At 42.2% G+C, this 19,907-nt stretch overlaps 7 non-coding genes across 7 annotated transcripts; 2 read left to right on the forward strand and 5 right to left on the reverse strand.

Moving 5' to 3' along the window:
• Positions 1-343: 343 nt before the first annotated feature.
• Positions 344-416, forward strand: trnar-ucg (transfer RNA arginine (anticodon UCG)). Its single transcript has one exon. It is a non-coding gene; the product is annotated as a tRNA-Arg (tRNA).
• A 1,560-nt stretch (positions 417-1,976) lies between these two features.
• On the reverse strand, positions 1,977-2,058 carry trnas-uga (transfer RNA serine (anticodon UGA)). The gene has a single exon. It is a non-coding gene; the product is annotated as a tRNA-Ser (tRNA).
• A 1,537-nt stretch (positions 2,059-3,595) lies between these two features.
• trnan-guu (transfer RNA asparagine (anticodon GUU)) lies at positions 3,596-3,669 on the reverse strand. The gene has a single exon. It is a non-coding gene; the product is annotated as a tRNA-Asn (tRNA).
• Positions 3,670-4,862: 1,193 nt separating this feature from the next.
• trnar-ucg (transfer RNA arginine (anticodon UCG)) lies at positions 4,863-4,935 on the forward strand. Its single transcript has one exon. It is a non-coding gene; the product is annotated as a tRNA-Arg (tRNA).
• Positions 4,936-13,064: 8,129 nt separating this feature from the next.
• On the reverse strand, positions 13,065-13,146 carry trnas-cga (transfer RNA serine (anticodon CGA)). Its single transcript has one exon. It is a non-coding gene; the product is annotated as a tRNA-Ser (tRNA).
• A 1,389-nt stretch (positions 13,147-14,535) lies between these two features.
• Positions 14,536-14,617, reverse strand: trnas-uga (transfer RNA serine (anticodon UGA)). Its single transcript has one exon. It is a non-coding gene; the product is annotated as a tRNA-Ser (tRNA).
• A 963-nt stretch (positions 14,618-15,580) lies between these two features.
• On the reverse strand, positions 15,581-15,662 carry trnas-gcu (transfer RNA serine (anticodon GCU)). The gene has a single exon. It is a non-coding gene; the product is annotated as a tRNA-Ser (tRNA).
• Between the last annotated feature and the right edge of the window lie 4,245 nt (positions 15,663-19,907).

The following is a 19,907-nucleotide window of genomic DNA, read 5'->3' on the forward strand; positions in this document are numbered from 1 at the left end:
CAGCGTTTCGACTGTGAGGTCTTCTCACACCTGAAGAAGCCTCACACCTGTAAAAGGCTCCATGGTTTTCTTTCTTCTCTTTTCAACATGGAATACACCTATTGTCTGCAAGATGTGACAATTTCATGGTGTTTTGGAAGAAAACCTTTTTTCTTTGAATTCAAAATCAATCGGAATTTCAGCACGACACATCAACACTTTTTCTGTTTTAAGGAGATGATATTTTAAACCTGATAAAAATAGTAGGAAACACAAGTTTCTTGCTGTGAAAATTTAGATGGGGAAGTGTACTACTAGTAGCAGTGTAGAGCTCTCTGTGGTGGAGTGCAAGCGCATGTTTTATGGGCCAGTGGCGTAATGGATAACGCGTCTGACTTCGGATCAGAAGTTTGTAGGTTCGAGTCCTGCCTGGCTCGTGAGGCTTTTAAACCTCTCAGGTTCCTCGGTAACAGGTTGCCGTCATGTATATGAACTATAGAAAAGCATTTGCCACAACCCATAAATTAGCACGCAAGTGCGGGCTAGTGAACACAGAACTGTATGGAGATCATCTCCAGCTCCGAGCTCAATTGCAATGAAAAAACATGCAGAACAGAACTGGAGAGCAGCTGAATTTGTGCTCGGTAGGGTGGGGAGGACTCAGCATTGCTATTGTTCTAATTGGCATGAACTGCAGGGGATCTGAATCAGAACATGTCAGTTAGTTCGATCATTGCGTCAATATGTAGGCCACGTTAATACAGAATTATTACTTTGTCTGTCTCGTCTTTGTATATAGCTGAATGTCCCTGACAATTTCATGTTAGTTTTTAAGAACGACATTGGTGCTAATATATACACATATAGCATATAAGGAACACGTAAAAGTTGAGTCCATGCTGAAAAGATAAGAGAACCGCCACAAGGTTTCATCTTGGAATAAATCTTTACTTGTTGTTTTGCAGCCTACCCATTCTGACCTAACTCCTCCCTTGAAATTCCCTAACAGATAAGGGTACGTAACGGCTCATGCAATGCTCAGTTGCAATTTGTCCCAAAACAAACAAGAACAGCAGCTGAGGGTTTGAGTTTGAACATGCACTGTATTAAAGCAGCTTTTATTTCCATTGATAAATGCTAGATATTCCTACAGAGATTCTCCAGGTGAGTAAGCGATTCCTGTTTCTGTTTCTATTTCTGTTTCATATATATATATACAGTATATATATATATGTTACATGTGTCTCTGCAATAGTACAAATGTGTTATACACTATCAGTGGCTGCTTTTTTGTGCACCTCATCTACAACAAGGGTTTTTTTTTCATTTATGTTTGTGGACCTTCACCATTTGAGGAAGTGAGTTAGATAAGAAAGTTACAGGTATGGTGAGCAATGACTGACAAAGGCACGTACTGCGTATTCCTTACAGAAGTGTAAGCAATTTGTTCTAAAAAACACTGGCTAAAGTCCAACATCGTTAGCAATCTTATTACTTAAACAGAATTAACATCAATAAACTGTAAGGTGCTGGTACATGCGAGTAGATTTGATCTTCTATTAAACAAAAATGCAATTACAGCTCTAAAAAGGTCAACCTAGACTTCTGGAACAGATCTGTTCAGGTCATTGCTGTTCCTCTGACCTTGTGAGTCTTTGGAATTTTAAAAGTGTATTTTGCTTGCCTTTCATGTGGTCTGTGTACAAGTCACTGTGGCGTATGCGATCCTACACAGCCTTGCTATAGACGTGACGAGCCTCCGCTATGTTGCAATGGAGAACAGGTTCAGTACGGAGCTGCCGAGAAAATTCAGCTGGAAAGCTCGTTGCAGAAAAGCATCGGTATCTGTGTCCAGCGGCAAAGCGTCCTTCGTGGGTGCTGAAGAATCGATTTCACAGGCTGCGGGTCCAGGCGATTTAGAGTGTTAAAGGTCCCAGCGAAAACGAAACGGCGCTGGTCCTTTTACACGCACGCACGCAACCAAATGCAAAGGACACCGTAGTCGGCAGGATTTGAACCTGCGCGGGGAGACCCCAACGGATTTCAAGTCCGTCACCTTAACCACTCGGCCACGACTACAGCGAGCGCCGCGGCCGCTGCCTTCTTGCTACAATCGAACAGGGAGTGCGAGGCGGCGGCGGCAGCGGAGGCAACTTTTTTCAAGTTCGCTCTCCGTTTAAGAAACCTTTTACGCCATACGTGCAAGCACACACACACACACCTCAGAGGACTTAAGGGTGGCTTCAAGTTGGAATGATAAAGTCTCCCCGTTCGGACATGAAAACAGAACGTTCTTAGACAGAAAGCAATCAACAACGGAGACATGTGGACGACGATTTTAGTCACTGCACTTTGAATAGCATTTTTGCTCCAGTTACAGGAGATGCACCAATGGCCCTTGACCTACGCTCTTACCAATGCCTTGAACATTCAAACAAAACAGCCCTCAAGTCCTGCGGTTTAATATAACGCTGTTACGTGTCGAGGCAGTATTTGACTCTGTCCTACCGTTGAGACACGGGGCGTATATGGAAATGAACACATGCTACGGATCGTCTCTAATCGGTCCCTACAGTTGGAAGGCTCCTTGAAGCGTGCACCCCCATCATTCATCTTTGCGCATCTGTGAAAGGTAGACTCTTGAGCAATGTTTGAGCCAGCTCTAAGGCAACTAGTGCTATTGGACAGACACCTCTGGAAGATCCTAAGAGTCTCTTAACACCACTTCCAGCAGCAAGCTTAATTGTTCGCTGGAGGTCTCCCACCCAGGTACTGACCAGGCAAAGAATCACCACTACATTGAATGAGGAAGTTAATCCTGAAATCCAATTACATATCTCAAGGTAAGACAAATCCATAAGAACATGTCTTAGTATTACTTCGTTTACATTAGTATGGCACTGAGTTGGAGCTCCTCTTTAAGCTGTGGTTTAGTTTTGCATTCATGTGTTTCTAGAGCAGTTATTTATGGGGGTGGGTGGGTCTTCCACAGAGGCTCAGGACAAATCCCCCGCCTGAAAGTCTAATGTGTGCGTTCAGACAGTCACAGGTCAAGAGCCAGGCAGGAGGACAATGGACAGAAGAGCCAACGAACTAAAAATAAAAGAACAGATATGAAAAAGCCACCATCTTTTTCTTTTTGACATTTTCCGACTTTCATGCAAGCCAGGACAAAGTTGCTCGTAGCTACTTGTGGATTCAAATACTCTATCGAGTGCTTTGATGAGTTTTTGCAATTTGATTGTCGTCCTATCAGCCTGTTTCTGTTTTTTTTTTTTCAATCTTGGGATGGAAAGTATGAGGGAAATGATGGAGCAATCAATAACCGCTCCGGAAAAATGGCAGAATGAAATGGTCCGTCACTAAGGACATTTGTGAAGCAGAGGAGTGACATCACCACAAAGGCGACACATTCTGCTGATGGTTTTGGTGAATAATGATTGAGGTGCGTTAAGAGAAAGGTAGCTGTGTCAGCATGCGTAGGCTGCAAAGGATCAAGCAAAGGTTTACTCCATGCTGAAAAGAGAAGAAAAGAAGCACAACGTTTCGACTGTGGAGCCTTCTGCGCCATCTTCTTTAGCGGTGATGATGTTTACATTGGAAAAACGGAGACATGCGTCCCTGGGTGGGCTTGAACCACCAACCTTTCGGTTAACAGCTGAACGCGCTAACCGATTGCGCCACAGAGACTGACGGCCGCTTGTGCTCCCTACATTTGCAGGTTTATGGTCAAAGAAAACAATCACTTGCGCTTCTTGCAGCCGGCAATCTTTTTCCACTGACAACCAAGAAATGGATTTCATCTTTCACAAGCTGTATGGATTTCTTCAAAAACAAGTTATTCCAGAAAGGAAATGAATTCTTGCATTAAACTGAACCAAGCTGTACATGTTTGTCTGAAATGAGACATTCGGCACAACAAGACACGGAGAGAGGCACCGCTGGTATTCAGACCCAGGATCGCCTGCTTACTAGGCGGGCACTTTAAGCCACTAGGGAACAGCGCCAGCGGAGCACCGCGCTTTTACAGACACTTGGACACATCTGCGTTCGGTGTGCACTTAACCTGCTCTCTGAACCCGTTGCCTCCGTCCCATTTAATAGCAGAACTGACGCCAAGAGAAATGATGAGAAATGGCATTTATCGGGCACTTTTCATGTCCAAGGAGCTCAATGCCCTTGACACCTCCCCAAGGCGACAGAGCTGTGCATTCTTTGGCGACACCATTTTTTCTTTTGTTTAATTTCTATACTTATTGATAGAATAAAAACGATATGTCATGTACTGTAAGGGAAATGTCTCTTTTCATGGGGAAAGCTAGCACCAGCAAATGTTGTGTTTAGAAGAAGTGATTTAACATGACACGTGACCTAATTTACCGGAGCAAAAGCTCACCCAGCAAGCCCTGCTTTACTTCTACAGGAGAGAAGTACTGTAGAGTCTGCAAGATGTTCAGCTGGGTAGCTACGTCAGCATGCCTCGGCTGCAAAGGAACAAGTACTAGGTTTATTGCATGCTGAAAAGAGAAGAACGGAAACACAGCGTTTCGACTGTGAGGTCTTCTCACACCTGAAGAAGCCTCACACCTGTAAAAGGCTCCATGGTTTTCTTTCTTCTCTTTTCAACATGGAATACACCTATTGTCTGCAAGATGTGACAATTTCATGGTGTTTTGGAAGAAAACCTTTTTTCTTTGAATTCAAAATCAATCGGAATTTCAGCACGACACATCAACACTTTTTCTGTTTTAAGGAGATGATATTTTAAACCTGATAAAAATAGTAGGAAACACAAGTTTCTTGCTGTGAAAATTTAGATGGGGAAGTGTACTACTAGTAGCAGTGTAGAGCTCTCTGTGGTGGAGTGCAAGCGCATGTTCTATGGGCCAGTGGCGTAATGGATAACGCGTCTGACTTCGGATCAGAAGATTGTAGGTTCGAGTCCTGCCTGGCTCGTGAGGCTTTTAAACCTCTCAGGTTCCTCGGTAACAGGTTGCCGTCATGTATATGAACTATAGAAAAGCATCTGCCACAACCCGTAAATTAGCACGCAAGTGCGGGCTGGTGAACACAGAACTGTATGGAGATCATCTCCAGCTCCGAGCTCAATTGCAATGAAAAAACATGAAGAACAGAACTGGAGAGCAGCTGAATTTGTGCTCGGTAGGGTGGGGAGGACTCAGCATTGCTATTGTTCTAATTGGCATGAACTGCAGGGGATCTGAATCAGAACATGTCAGTTAGTTCGATCATTGCGTCAGTATGTAGGCCACGTTAATACAGAATTATTACTTTGTCTGTCTCGTCTTTGTATATAGCTGAATGTCCCTGACAATTTCATGTTAGTTTTTAAGAACGACATTGGTGCTAATATATACATATATAGCATATAAGGAACACGTAAAAGTTTAGTCCATGCTGAAAAGATAAGAAAACCGCCACAACGTTTCATCTTGGAATAAATCTTTACTTGTTGTTTTGCAGCCTACCCATTCTGACCTAACTCCTCCCTTGAAATTCCCTAACAGATAAGGGTACGTAACGGCTCATGCGATGCTCAGTTGCAATTTGTCCCAAAACAAACAAGAACAGCAGCTGAGGGTTTCAGTTTGAACATGCACTGTATTAAAGCAGCTTTTATTTCCATTGATAAATGCTAGATATTCCTACAGAGATTCTCCAGGTGAGTAAGCGATTCCTGTTTCTGTTTCTATTTCTGTTTCATATATATATATACAGTATATATACAGTATTGTACTATTATTATATAATTCGTTACACTGTGGCTGTGTTGTGTGTGTTAAGCTGCTGTTGCACTGCAATTTCCCTCACGGGATCAATAAAGTATCTATCTATAAGAAGACATTACCAACAACGACCACAAGATGGAGATATTGTCTAGACATTACCAACAACGACCACAAGATGGAGATATTGTCCAAAGAGGCAAGAAGGGCAAAGCCGCGATAAGGTAAAATCATTTTTTGTAAGAGATTGGTGTCAGAATGCACATCCGTATCCCAAACAGAATCTCTAGTAAAATATGATCATTTGTGAAACAGGCAAATGAGTGTCTGCTACAATATGATTGCTACAGATGCAGCCATTCAAAATGTGCGGGAGATACTGCATTATTTTCCGGTACGCTGTACGCAGTCTACCGCGAGTTACCGGTAAATACCGCGAGTTACCGGTAAATACCGCTAGCAAAATAATAGTATCCGGAATTTCCGCAAGGTGGAGCTAATAAAGCTCAACTTCTCATGTTTGAGCTGTAGCCATCAAAGTCTTTAATGAAGATATTACTAATAGTATTAATAATAAATGACCTTGGACAAGCTGTAAACTCAAAGTATTGCCCTGGTCCACATTATTTTTTTCACTGACCTTCTTTGTAAAAGTAACACCACAGCATTTCGCAATCACGCATTTTTTTCCAATCATGCAAAGTACAGTAATTTTTGAGAATCGATTCACCATGCCTTTCACATGCTCATAAAAGAGATTGATTTAGGAACATAAACATATTACCGTATGCAAACTGTACTGTATACAGTTTGTATATGTATATGTATATGTATATGTATATGTATATTTAATGTCTTAACTGTGCCCGTTTAAGTATTGAATATTTATATGGAATTTTACCACTGAAGGGAAATCTTAGTGCCTGAGCATAAAAAGAATAGGAGCGTAATGCAACGCGTGTGAAGGCCATAAACGATATTAATTTTGGAACATAAACATACAGTATATGGCTGGTCTCGGTACTTTAAAGAAAACATACACGAAACATGGTTTCATTATGACCAGAATCGGTCTTGAGATATTTTTAACTTGATTTACAGTATTTGAGAGGTATGTCTTGACACCGATACTACGTAAATACTCCTCACGTATATGTTTCTAGGTTTATATTATGCATTTCATACGGTCAAATTGCTTTTGAGCAACTGATAAGAAGCGCGAAACGGTATGCCCAGGGCGTTTTAGTTTTTGTTTTGTTTTAATGCAGTGCAGTGGATTGATTAGAGATATCAAGTACATACAAGTCATTTTTTAAATGTTGTAGTTCGTCTTGTAAAAATGTTACGAATACATCATCTGTCAACAATTACACAGGTTCTGTTTCCATATTGCGGTTTTTGGTTACGTAATACTATTTTCTAATTTCACGTTGTGAATATATGATTTGGGCAAACAGAGCCGCAAAGAAGTACATTATGGGTTGTTGTTGTTTTTTTGCAGTTTTATCTAAAATAAGCGATGCTTAAACCTTTGTCTGATTCTTGTGAAACTATCCACACGACAGTTACCTAGGAGTTGACTTCAGTGATGTCACTGATGGGATGTTTCTAAAAATCCATCCTCTGTAAAACATCTTCTCTAGTTGTTCTGCATATGTATTCGCTAATGAAGCTGTGTGTTCTGAGCCTGGTTCTCTACATTTCTGTATGAACCAGCTTAGAGGGCTAAAGACAGCTTGTGTTTAAATTGAGTGTAAGGTAATTTATGCTTCTAAAGTCATGGTCAGCATTTATTATTGTACTGTGCTGTAAACTTCTTCTGTGCCTAATTACATTATTTTATAGTCGATAATGTTTCTGTAGTGCTTTTTCAGCCCTCAGCATGTGACTGCGCTGGTGGTGCTGTGGGTTAGGTTCCTGACTCCTATGTCACATGGTCTGTGGTTGAATCTCATGGAACTATGACTTTAATTTTTAACAAACATTTCTTTGAAAAAATGAAACATTTCCCTTGGTCAGAGATTAAATAAAACCTCACTCGCATCAAAACAAATTTATATTTCTAAATATCACAACATGATCGAATTTACGTCTTTTTAATAACAATGAATAGTCACCTATGCGTTACAAAATAAACATTTATATTGATTTGAATCGAGTTTTGATTTAAATCGTAAACGCGTGTTTAAAGGCGATATACTGTATAAAAGCGCTGATTCTTATGGAATGTGTTTGGCCGGGGATTCAAAAAAATTATTTTTTTTAATCGCGTATCTAAGGAAAATTGCAGTATAACTTTGTTCATGCACAAACAGTGGCATGTTACATTATAATTTGGGTGTCTCCTCTTGCCAGAAAGCTCTAAATTGGATTTTGAGTGCGGTTTTTGACTTTTTCTAAATTGCAACCCATAAATAAAGCTGATACAGTTTAGACTTACTGTATTCTAAACTGTATTACAACATCACATTGGACAATGCAACGTAAATTGCAAAAATGCACTTGGAATCTGTCCAAGCCCTACTACGAAAATTATTAAAACTGCGACACTTATCATTCATCTTTAAATAAACTTTATTTTATATAGCGTTTTAAGCGAATAGGTAATTAGATTGCTCATAAACCTAATCGCTTTTTCTACATAAACACAGCGTGATTGCTCTCTGAAAATGCTTTTTTCTTTATATTAAGGCTCAGATTTCAACTATAGATTGTATTATTATAAACTTTCTTGGAAAAATGTCTTTTATGTAAACCATGTTTGCTATTAATTCATTTAGGGCTAAAATACGTTCATTGTCTTCCAATCGAGTCGAGTTGACATTGGAAGCTTGCCACGCCCGGACTGTTACACCAACGCATTAGCATGTTGAAGCGATTTCATTGAGGAGGCCATCTACTAGTTAACACTGTACTTCCTACTTTGAAAACACCTGTGAAATTGGTTTAATTCGTCACAGCCAGCACTCCGGCAGAGAGGGGGGTTGTACTCGTTAATGTCTGATGACATACAAGTGGAAAGATTACAGATTTTAATCGTTTTTTTTCTGAACCAGGGAAAATCTGATCATGTTTCTCTATAACAATAATAAAAAACTTTATTTTAAATTATTTTACATATCCCGCTTGCACATCGCACGACTTTAATAAATCTATTCTTTATTAATACTAAATAAATAATACTAAAAATACTACAGCAAAGAGGTCACTTGATTTTTGGAATAATTCCAAATAGCACAATGATCCGCTGGCATTCCTGAAGTCTGTTTAGTGCATAATCTTCCAAATACAATCACTAAGCAATTATAAGAATTATACCATCCTATTTCTTTGTGATGTCCTGTAAAAACTAAACCTATTTTTATAAGGCTTTTACTCAAAAGGTTTCCAAACACACAAAGCATTTGTGAAGTACTATAGTATTTCTAAAGGTTACTGGTACAACATCAATCATTAAAGCTTAACAATAAAGTTTAGATTGCTGACTATGGACTAACTACATTAACTAACTGCAATGCAACATTATACATTTTACAAGAATATCTGGTTGAATTCTTGCATTTGTAGCCAATTTAATGCGAGAGAAATAAGCCAATTTAATTATTTCACAAAAAATAATGTAATATAAAATGGATGTTTTTAACTTTATTGTAGTGTTTTAGAAACTAATATGTCTTCAAAAATGGTTGTTTTTCACTCCTAGGAATGAAAGCTGTTGTTAAATGATGTTTATTTTCAAATTTGGAAAAATCAAAGGATTCTAGCTTTCTCCCCTTGCAGGCATCGGACACAGAGAACCTCATGGTTTTCCTAAAAATCATTTTTTATGTTCCCTGGTGTTCCAAACTTAGTTTTAATTTGTTATTATGTTAAAAACAGGGTAATAAATTTCTAATTGGACTATAAATAATGTCATATTGTCTGCTATAAAACTGATGTTTTCAACTCTATTGTAGAGATTCTAGAATCATCTAATAGAGAATTGAAATAAAAAAAGGGCATAAGAAAACATTACCAACAACGACCACAAGATGGAGATATTGTCTAGACATTACCAACAACGACCACAAGATGGAGATATTGCCCAAAAAGGCAAGAAGGGCAAACCCGCGATAAGGTAAAATCATTTTTTGAAAGAGATTGCTGTCAGAATGCACAACTGAATCCCAAACAGAATCTCTAGTCAAATATGATCATTTGTGAAACAGGCAAATGAGTCTCTCAGGTGCCCATTGCTCATTTTCAGACACATTTATGCAATACTTTCACCATGCGTTGAGCAATAGGGATTAAAGATACCAGAGGTAAGGTTTAAAAGTGATTCTGAGGTGCAACACATCAGCAATACAGCTAGGCATCTGAAATGCGGGGTTTGAGAGCCCTTCAGGGAACACCGTACCCTAAAGGTACCAGAAGTCCAGTAGTATAAGCATTAAGTCACTGTCACCCCTGTTACAATGTGATTGCTACATATCTTCATTTCTTTGGTTTTTAAGGAGTAAGAGTGCAGGGGGTCTAAATCTGCGATCCAGTGTGTTGAAGTATTTCACAACATTACCTGTAGCCCGTATGGAAATAAATACTAATTCTGATTATTGCCCTGGGCATGTACCAATAAATCACCGAGCATATATATATATATCACTGTGTTGAAGCTAGAGACCTGTATGTAATATTATGGTGCTAAAATGTCATTTTCACATATATTAATGTAATAAATGATTGCTTATGCTTTATAAACAAATCTAATTAAAATAAATGATTAAGTTTTGTATTTATCTTGTACCATAGAACATGATTTTCTTTGTATTTCAAGCCCACAAAGTGTCCAAATGACGCACTACATGATATAAGGAAGATTATCACATGCATATCGGTATTATCTTTCTTATGAAAATGCATTCCTTTCATTACCTTTTACTTTTTAAAATGAACTCAAATTGTGTATAATGTAATAATTTAAGTAGAAGTGCTTCACTGCTCTATGCCGTCTGGAAATAAATCCTCAGACTACTTACTGCCCTGGGCATGTACCAATAAATTACAGGAGCACATCTATATATCACTGCGTTGAAGCAGGAGACACACAATCACTGCAAACACATCCTAAATACAGTGTTCTAGCACCTTTGACCTCATCCAGAACATATCATTTCTTGAAAGGGATTGCTGTCCGAATGCACATCTGAATCCCAAACAGAATCTCTAGTAAAATACGATCATTTGTGAAACAGGCAAATGACTGTCTCAGGGGCCCATTCCTCATTCTCAAGACACATGTATGCAGTACGTACACCATGCATTGAGCAATAGGGATTAAAGACACCACAGCTAAGGTTAGAAGTCATTCTGACTATATTCTAAAATATTGGACTCATATTCTTATGATGGCAGACATGATGCTGCGTTTAAAACCGGGGTTAATGGACATTATATGACTGTCAATTCTGTTTTGTTTTGGAGACTCTTGGCTGCCTATATGGTACACTGCAGCGTGAAGGAATTATTTTCCAAAACTGTGTCAGCTCAAAAGTTGTAAGAGAACCTCTCCAGCTGCTTTAACTCTCTTCATTTTTGTCATTTAATTGTCTGTCGGCACTATGTGGCAGCGTTGCATGACAACCCCTCTCACCACGGAAAGGAACCTAACAGCTTTGGTAAGAGAGGAGAAAAGGACCTGGCCAGTAAGGGGCACGAACCCGTGACTTTGGCGTTATTAGCACCATGCTCTAACCAACTCAGCTAACCGGCCTCACGACAGTGGTTCTCTCTGTGCTGCAAAAAATCGAACTCAGGGAATTTCTTTTGCCCTCCTTTGAATAGAAAGCCGTGTAATTCAGTGTACGGGCTTTCTCATGCAGTTTCATGGTTCTTGTAACCCAAATCCTACACTGGCCTGAAGTGCCCCCCATTTCACAGAATTTTTCAGCTGATTTAAAATGTACCTAAAGGAGAAGCATTATTGAAGACGATCAATTACCAAGAGCTTTTGTCAAAGGTTTTGGTGGTCATTTTTAATGACCACAGAGCGATGTGACCTCGGTTTTACATCTCATCCAAAAGACAGCGCCCTTTTACAACACAGTGTCTCCGTCACTATGCTGGGGCATTGGGACCCGCACAGACCTCAGGGTGAGCGCCCCACCGCCGGCACCATTAACACCGCTTCCAGCTGGAAGCTTTGTTTTTCCCTGTAGCTCACCCTCATCCGGGTACTGACCTGGCTCACACCTGCTTAGCTTCAGTGGGTTTTCAGTTGCGAGTTGCAAGGGGATGCAAGTGATGGAGCAGCTAGCTGCAAAAGCCACTGCATTGGCGGGGAATCAAAGCCGAGCCTCCCGCGTGGCAGGCGAGAATTCTACCACTGAACCACCAATGCTCAGAACCCGGGCCTTCAAAAAAGACGCTTTTTTGGTGCTCTGTGCAAAAAGCGTCGACATCTGCTTCCAGCTGTAAAATGCCATTCGCGGACGCTGAAGAACTTATTTGCAAGGGAGCGGGTACAAGCAATTTGGCATTTTAAAACCACCAGGAACACCGAACAGGCGCGCTTCTTTGCTTGCGCCGAAACACAACGACAGGAGGTGGACAACGTAGTCGGCAGGATTCGAACCTCTTTCTGTCTATTATATACTAAATGTTCTCTTGTCTGTCTCTTGTTTGTATAGAACTGAATGTCCCTGACAATGTACTGTTAGTTTTAATTGAAGAACGGCATTTGTGTTCAAATATATCAGACAAGTTTACGTAACTGCTCATGCGACACTCAGTTGTAATTAGTCAAGAAATAAAGTCGAACAACAGCTGCGGGTTTGATTCTGAACGTATCAGATTGCAGCACCTTTTACTTCCATTGACAAATGATAGAGATTCGAAGAGAGATCCTTCAGACCAGCAAGCAAACCCACGGCTATTTCGGTTTTCTATCTAGGCAACGTTGGTGTCTGCAATAGCATACATGAAAGCGTGATGCAATTTCTGTGGCTAAATTTGTTGCACGTCATGCACAGTAAGAGTGTTTCTAACACCAAATAAAAAGTCAACAATTAGCGATCACGCCTTCTCCTCAGTTAACCCACTGAAACCCTTGCTGTTAACAGTTCTTTAATGCATGCTTTACGAGCACCTACATATTGTGTCGGTTCTTTCAGTTTTATTCATTAGGTTTTCAAAGGCATAAGTAGAACACCAGAGGTGCGAACGCAAGATGTGTGGTTATCTGAAGAACTCATTTCCATGGCAGCGGGGCCAAGCTATTTAGTGTTTTTATAGTACCAGGGAAGGAGAAGCGGCACTTCACCTTTGCCGCGCAGGCACAAGGAGACGTGCGGCAGACGCCGTAGTCGGCAAGATTTGAACCTGCATGGGGAGTCCCCAACGGATTTCGAGTCCATCGCCTTAACCACTCGGCCACGACTACAGCGAGTTCACCATCGCCGCATTCCTCCTTTAATCTAACACGGAGTGCGACGTGGCTGCGGAAACCTTTTCAAAGTCGCTCTCCGTTAAAAAAAAATAATACCTTTGACAAAATACGTGCCGGCAGACAGACACGCCTCAGAGGGTTTAAGGCTGGCTTCATGTCGGAATGATAAAGTCTCCCCGTCCGGACATGAAAATGCCACTTTGTTACACACAAAAAAAGAATCAACAACAGAGAAATGCCCAAAAGCATTTGAAAAGCCGCACCACGTCGCACTTGAAATAGCTCTTACATTAGTGGTAGACGCAGGAATCGCATTTTTATTTACGCTCTTACCAACGCGATGGAAAGCAAAACAAAGCAAAGCAGAGCAAAACAAAACGAACAAACGAAAACCCTGCACATAACGCCATTACGTGCCCAAGTGGTATTGTACGTCATCCTAGCACTGCACCCCGGGGCGTACGGTACATGGGAACGAGCACACGCCACGAATCGTCTCGAATCACTCCCTACAGCTGTAAGGCGCCTTGAAGCGTGCACCCCCAACATTCTTCTTTGCGCATCTGTGAAAGGTAAACTCTTGAGCAAACTCTGAACCAGCTCTAAGGAAACTAATCCGATTAGACGTAACTTTGACTCATCTTTTTACGCTCAGTGCTGGATTGCTCAAACTCCAGCTAGGGTTAGGGTTAGCATTACCACGCTACTTAGACACTTTGTTTACGCTCAGTGCTGGATTTTGGGAACTTCAGGACGAGTGGGAATTTTCTCCTATCTGTCCATTCTGTTTTGTTTTGGAGACTCTTGGCTGCCTATGTTGTACAGTGCAGCGTGAAGGAAACATTTTCCAAAACTGTGTCAGCTCAAGAGTTGTAAGAAAACCTCTCCAGCTGCTACAACTCTCTTCATTTTTGTCATTTAATGTGACACTCGATGTATAACTGGAGCCTCACATATGCAAATGGTGCGGCTCCAGTTCGACACCCAGTTCGACACCACTTTACAGTATATGACAAAAGCATGGCAAACTGTGCCGGACCAGCAGATAACTTCCGCTTATTTTGACCATATTAAACATTGGAAATCTTCCCACTTGCATTTGTGACACTTGATTTTGGCTCCACCTAAGAAACTCTTAAATCTTCTAACACTTTTCTCTTCTCCCGCAACACACTTGTCTGTCGGCACTATGTGGAAGCGTTGCATGACAACCCATCTCACCACGGAAAGGAACCTAACAGCTTTGGTAAGAGAGTAGAATTACCTGAAGAACTGCTTTCCATGGAAGCAGGACCAAGCGATGTAGCATTTTTATAGTACCAGGAAAGGAGAAGCGGCACTTCGCCTTTGCCACACAGGCACAAGGCGACGTGCAGCAGACGCCGTAGTCAGCAGGATTCGAACCTGAGCGGGGAGTCCTCAATGGATTTCAAGTCCATCGCCTTAACTACTCGGCCACAACTACAGTGAGCTCGCCGCCGCCGCATTCCTCCTCCGGAGTGCGAGGTGTCTGCGGAAACCTTTTTAAAGTCGCTCTCCGTTAAAAAAAAAATACCTTTCACAAGATACATGCCGGCAGACAGACACGCCTCAGAGGGTTTAAGGCTGGCTTCACGTTCAAATGATAAAGTCTCACCGTCCGGATGTCAAAATGCAACTTTGGCAGACAGAAAAAAAACATCAACAAACCACAAATGTGGACAAGGATTTTACAAGCTGCACCACACTGCACTTTCAAAAGCATTTACATTCGTGTTAGACGCAGGAATTGTCCTTGTTTTGCGCGCTTACGAACGCCATACAAATAAAACAGGTCTACGGGTCTGAAACCTGCTCCACGGAAAACAGTTCTGTTGCGCTTTTGATCAAAGGGAGATTCTCTGTTCTTACTTTTTCATGACATAACACCCAAAGGGGCTTCTTTGGAGCTGGATTCCAACCAGCATCCTAAAGTTTCTTGGTCGTATCCTTTACAGTCCTCTGTTCGGTCGACATGGAACAGAAGGGGGCAGCTTTCCTCACACATACAGTGCAGTTCTGCATCAGACCTCTAACTCGTTTCCTTAGCTTGGATTTAAGCCACGAAGCAGGCTTCTACTGTATAAACGTCTAGAGGAATCACAAACTATTTGAGAGGCCATCATCCCAGGGGGAACTGACAAAGTCTATCCCTAAACACCTAGCGCAGTCTCTCGAGAGACTGTCAAAAATCGCTTTCTCCGTTTGTGCTGCAAGTAAGTGAAAATGCGGTCTCAACCCAGAGCCACTTGGCAGCAGCGGCACGTAAATACTGTTACTGCCACTGCTCGATACCGACGTTAGCCTACTATACCATGTTCAGCCACCGCTAGAAAATGTACAGCTCTAGTACTGGAGCAAACAGAAGGAGGGCCAACATCTAACAGGCACACGTGTCAGACATAGAGAGCGCCGAGGATGGGATTCGAACCCATGCGTGCAGAGCACAATGGATTAGCAGTCCATCGCCTTAACCACTCGGCCACCTCGTCAATGAAACTGGGCTGTCCAGACACGGGTTGGCACGCTCCAGATGATCTTTTTCTTTTTTTTCCCTCGTACTCGAGGGTCCTTTTCCTGTTCCACATGCGATTTCAACATTTTCCTTGGGAGATGTCAAGCCAGCAAGCCACTGCTGTGGTTCAGTGGCCAGTGTGGAGTTCAGTGGCCCTGTTGTACACAGAAAGCACATTGAGCTCCTTGGACATGAAAAGTTCCAGATAAAAGCCATTTGTCATCCTTTCTCTTGGTGTCGATGTTGCTATTGTATGTAAAGGTGGCAACTTGCTCAGCGAGCAGGCGGAGCACACACCGAATGCAGATGTGTCTGAGTGGTGTGTCCAAGTGGCTGCAAAAAAACAGTACTCCCGGGGCGCCGTGGCTTAGTTGGTTAAAGCGCCTGTCTAGTAAACAAGAAATCCTGGGTCCGAATCCCAGCAGTGCCTTTTTTTGTGCTGTGTTCTCGAACAGAACTGGTCATTATGGACAACCGCATACGCCTAGACTTAATTAAATGCAAGTATTCATTTCCTGTCTTGAACGACTTGTTTTTCTTAAAATGGATGCAACTTGCAAAACATGAAATACAAACCTCGCTAATCAGCGCTCGCGGCTGGCAAAAAAAAAAGAAGTCAGCAATGTTTTTTTTTCTTTAACCTTAACCCTGCTAATGGAGAAGAGTTAAACGACCGAGTCTATGCAGCTTAAACGGTGCTCACGTCGGGTTCTTAGCTGAAAGGGTGATAAATCCCGCTCACCCCAGTCCTTAATCTTTTAAAAGGATACAAAATTGAACCTAGTCGCCACATCACATACATCCTGTTCAACGATAAAAAGGTGACATCTATCCTCGATCCAGAGTAAATCCCACGTTGAGGGCATATTTTTTTCCACTTTACCATGAGTCGGGCTCGGCTGCACAGAGGCGAGAGCAGAGCAATGAGGTCACGGGGACAGGAGAGCCACACGCTGGCGGTTTAAACACGCGGAAGAAAACTGAGGGATCCACAGTATGTGGACCCTCCGTGCGCCATCAGTCCGCACTCCGGACTCTGAATCCTGCCATCCGAGTTAAGATCTCGGCGGAACCTGAGGCGCAGTTCTTTCTTAAAACGTAATCTGGTGAGCATTTCTAGAATCGTACTTGTATAGATGCAGCCTTTAATGTGTTGCTAGGTTAAAATTGATGACTTCTTGAACTTCAGTAGGCAACTGCCCTCTTGATTTTGGATTTAATTTCTTTATTACAGGGGCGCTTTTATGAAGACCGAGTCATGTTCAGGTACTTTGCTTGATGGAGGAAGCATATTTCGGACTCTGTGATCTGCTCACCTGGAAAGGTCTGCTGTACTACTACAAGAGAGAAGTAGAGTCTGGAAGAATGGACAATTTTATGATGCTTTGGAAGATAATGTTTTTTTTTTTCTTTGAAATTGAAATGAATCAGAATATCAGTGCAAAAGACAAACTCTTGGTTTGGTTTAAAGAGATATGGTTTTAAAACGGACAAAATGTAGAAAACAGGTGTTTCTCACTTTTGGAAGAGAATGGACCGGGGGTAATATTTTACAAGTTATATAATAGTAAAATATTATATAATAGGGGTAATAGTCGCGAGGGGCTTCAGCTTTTTCGTGCTTAATATGGTGCGCTGTGGCCACGGCAGATATGGGATCTATAAAAGCCGAAAATTCTCCGATCATTGCCTGACACAGCTCCTCAAAGCTATTACAGACCTCAGGTCCTTGTCTAGACATCCACTCGTGGACCGCTCGGCTGGTAGTTTTCCTTACTAACATAGCCTTTTCCTGTTCGGACGCTTCGGGCATAAACTGCAAAGTATATCTCAGCTCATCAATGTAGGTCTCCACATTATTCCCTGACACTGTCGGGTCAAACCTTTCTACATCTTTGGCTAACTGCCTCAGGGAGTGGAGGTTAATTTTTACAGTTTCTCCGTGGGCAGGGAGACGGCCGTGATCAGGAGCAGGGGGTCTATGCCTGAATTGAATCGCCCTTGCGTCTCGCGCAGGACTCGGCGATCTCCCCCATGCCGATCCGACCACAGACCCTGGCCGGGAGAAACCTCCTGGGTGAGCGCTCCGGGCTGCTAGGTGGGCTGGCATGTAAGTGGGATCTAGCCTGTTTTGCTTCCAGTACGGCAGCATCTAACTCCTTTTGCCTTTCCTGGCTGAGCTCATTTAAACTCTCAATTTCTTTTTCTTTTTCTTTCAAGCTCGCTTCTAGGTCTCTCCTAGCTACCTCAGCCGCAGTTTCTCTAGCAGACAGGTCATCTAATTTACCTAAAACTTCCCTGAGTCTGTCTTCACTTTCCTCACTTTTCACTCTCTTTTCTCTGATTATATCCAACAACTCAACTCGCTCCGCCTTATATCTTTCTAGCTTTCCCTGAAGCGTTTGAAACTTTGTCAGCTCGGACAAAGACAGTTCCAGCTGTTTAGCTAGATTTAAGGCGAAACTAGATAGGACCTGAACTGCGTTCACAGACCCTCCTGTGTTAAGCTGGTTCGCTACCTTAGCTACTAAATCTACTTGCAGCTTCTCAATATCATCAAAGTTCAACTTTTCGATACCGCTCCAGTAACCAGGATTGTCGTCGCTAGAAATAGTACTTATAAGCGACTCCACTTCAGACATTTTAGCAGCCATTGTCATTACGTCAGAGAAACTTTAAGAGTATTACTTTTTTTCCTTTTACCAAAATACAGTATGGAATCTAAACACCCGAGCAGATGGATTTCCAATCAGCACACGTTACACTAAACGCTAGAAAACAGGGGGATTTCTTTACGCAGTTATCAGCACACCCGGTATTCGCGTATAAAAGCCACGGTGCTGTGCTGAACTTGAACTCACAGCAACATCAGTTATTCTGTGCGATTGAGTCTCATTTCATTCTAAACTCGCCCACCCAGGGACGCCATTAAATGTAGTGGTTTGATGGGTTTACTGAGACACTTATTAATTGTAGCAGTAATCACGAGGTTGTTCGTTGGGGCTTTTAGAAAATCAATCGCCAGAACAACTAACAACGCACACACACGGGTTCAATACACGAGATACATTTATTAATATAAATTGTGCACCAAACATATACTAGTCTGCCTGGATACGAGCGGCAGACCTTACTGTGAGGGTTATCAATATACAAGATATATAATCTCGAAGAGATGCAAACACAAAGAGATACACAACAGAGAATATATGTCAATATATATCGTTCGGTTACCAAATCGCTAATCAGTGTTATTACCCATTGTTACTCTAAACTCGGAAGTAAATACATTACTCATGAATTAAATTGATAACAACTTGTGTTGAGGTACAATTGAATTCTCGAGACGCAATGTAGAACATGGGGTTAACTTATCCACTGTGTATGGATTTGGAATTTCCCGGCACGAACACCAAACCAGCTGACAAGCTCTGTTGCAGCCTCTGTTCCAGCGGTTGTCCAATGGGCGTTGTGTCGGCGTCCTCTGGCTACCAGCCAACCAGTCAAGGTGCAGCTCGGAGTAGGACGGGCGGAGGAATCTGACTGCGGCGCGCAGGGCAGTCGTTGCTCCGAGGGGATCTACCAGCAGTCCGGCTGGCTAGTAGAAAGTCTCTATGCACAGAGTGTGACCGCGAGTCCTCACAAGTCACTCTTTTGCCTGGGAAGAAACTGGTTCGTTCCCGGTCCAGCGCTGCTTCTGAATAAGCTATTCAGGTTGTCGACGAGGGTCCAACTGTAGGCTGCCGTTGATCAAACGGAGCATTCACGTTAGTAGAATTCTGAGTACGTACGGGATGCTTGGCCTCGCGCTTAGAACAAAGTCCAAGTCCCTATGCAGACAACAGCAGTTGTCACGTGATTGTCTCTGAGGATGCGCGAAAATGGCCAAGGAGAGCCCCGATCTGAGCTTGCGCTCCCTTTTTGACCAAGACACAGATGTGTGCTGATTGGTTGAGAGTTTGGCGGGCATTGGAGACCCACGTGGTATTACCACGCCCTGCCAGTCCCTGATTGGTTGGTCAAGGTGAGATATAAGTCACTTACTCTTGACACTTAAGAATGCAGTCCAGATGTCCATTCAGCACTCCCTAGACAGATAGGCGCCAATGGATGACCATTGATCATGATAGCCAGGCTTAGCTAAGTGCATCCCTGTCTGGGAGCTGTTCCCTATCAAAAGAAAACAACTTAAATCAGTCTGCATGAATACTTTCTCTGTGGC

Source organism: Lepisosteus platostomus, chromosome 22, assembly GCF_059453375.1.
Source record: "Lepisosteus platostomus isolate fLepPlt1 chromosome 22, fLepPlt1.hap1, whole genome shotgun sequence".
Lineage (NCBI taxonomy): Eukaryota > Metazoa > Chordata > Actinopteri > Semionotiformes > Lepisosteidae > Lepisosteus > Lepisosteus platostomus.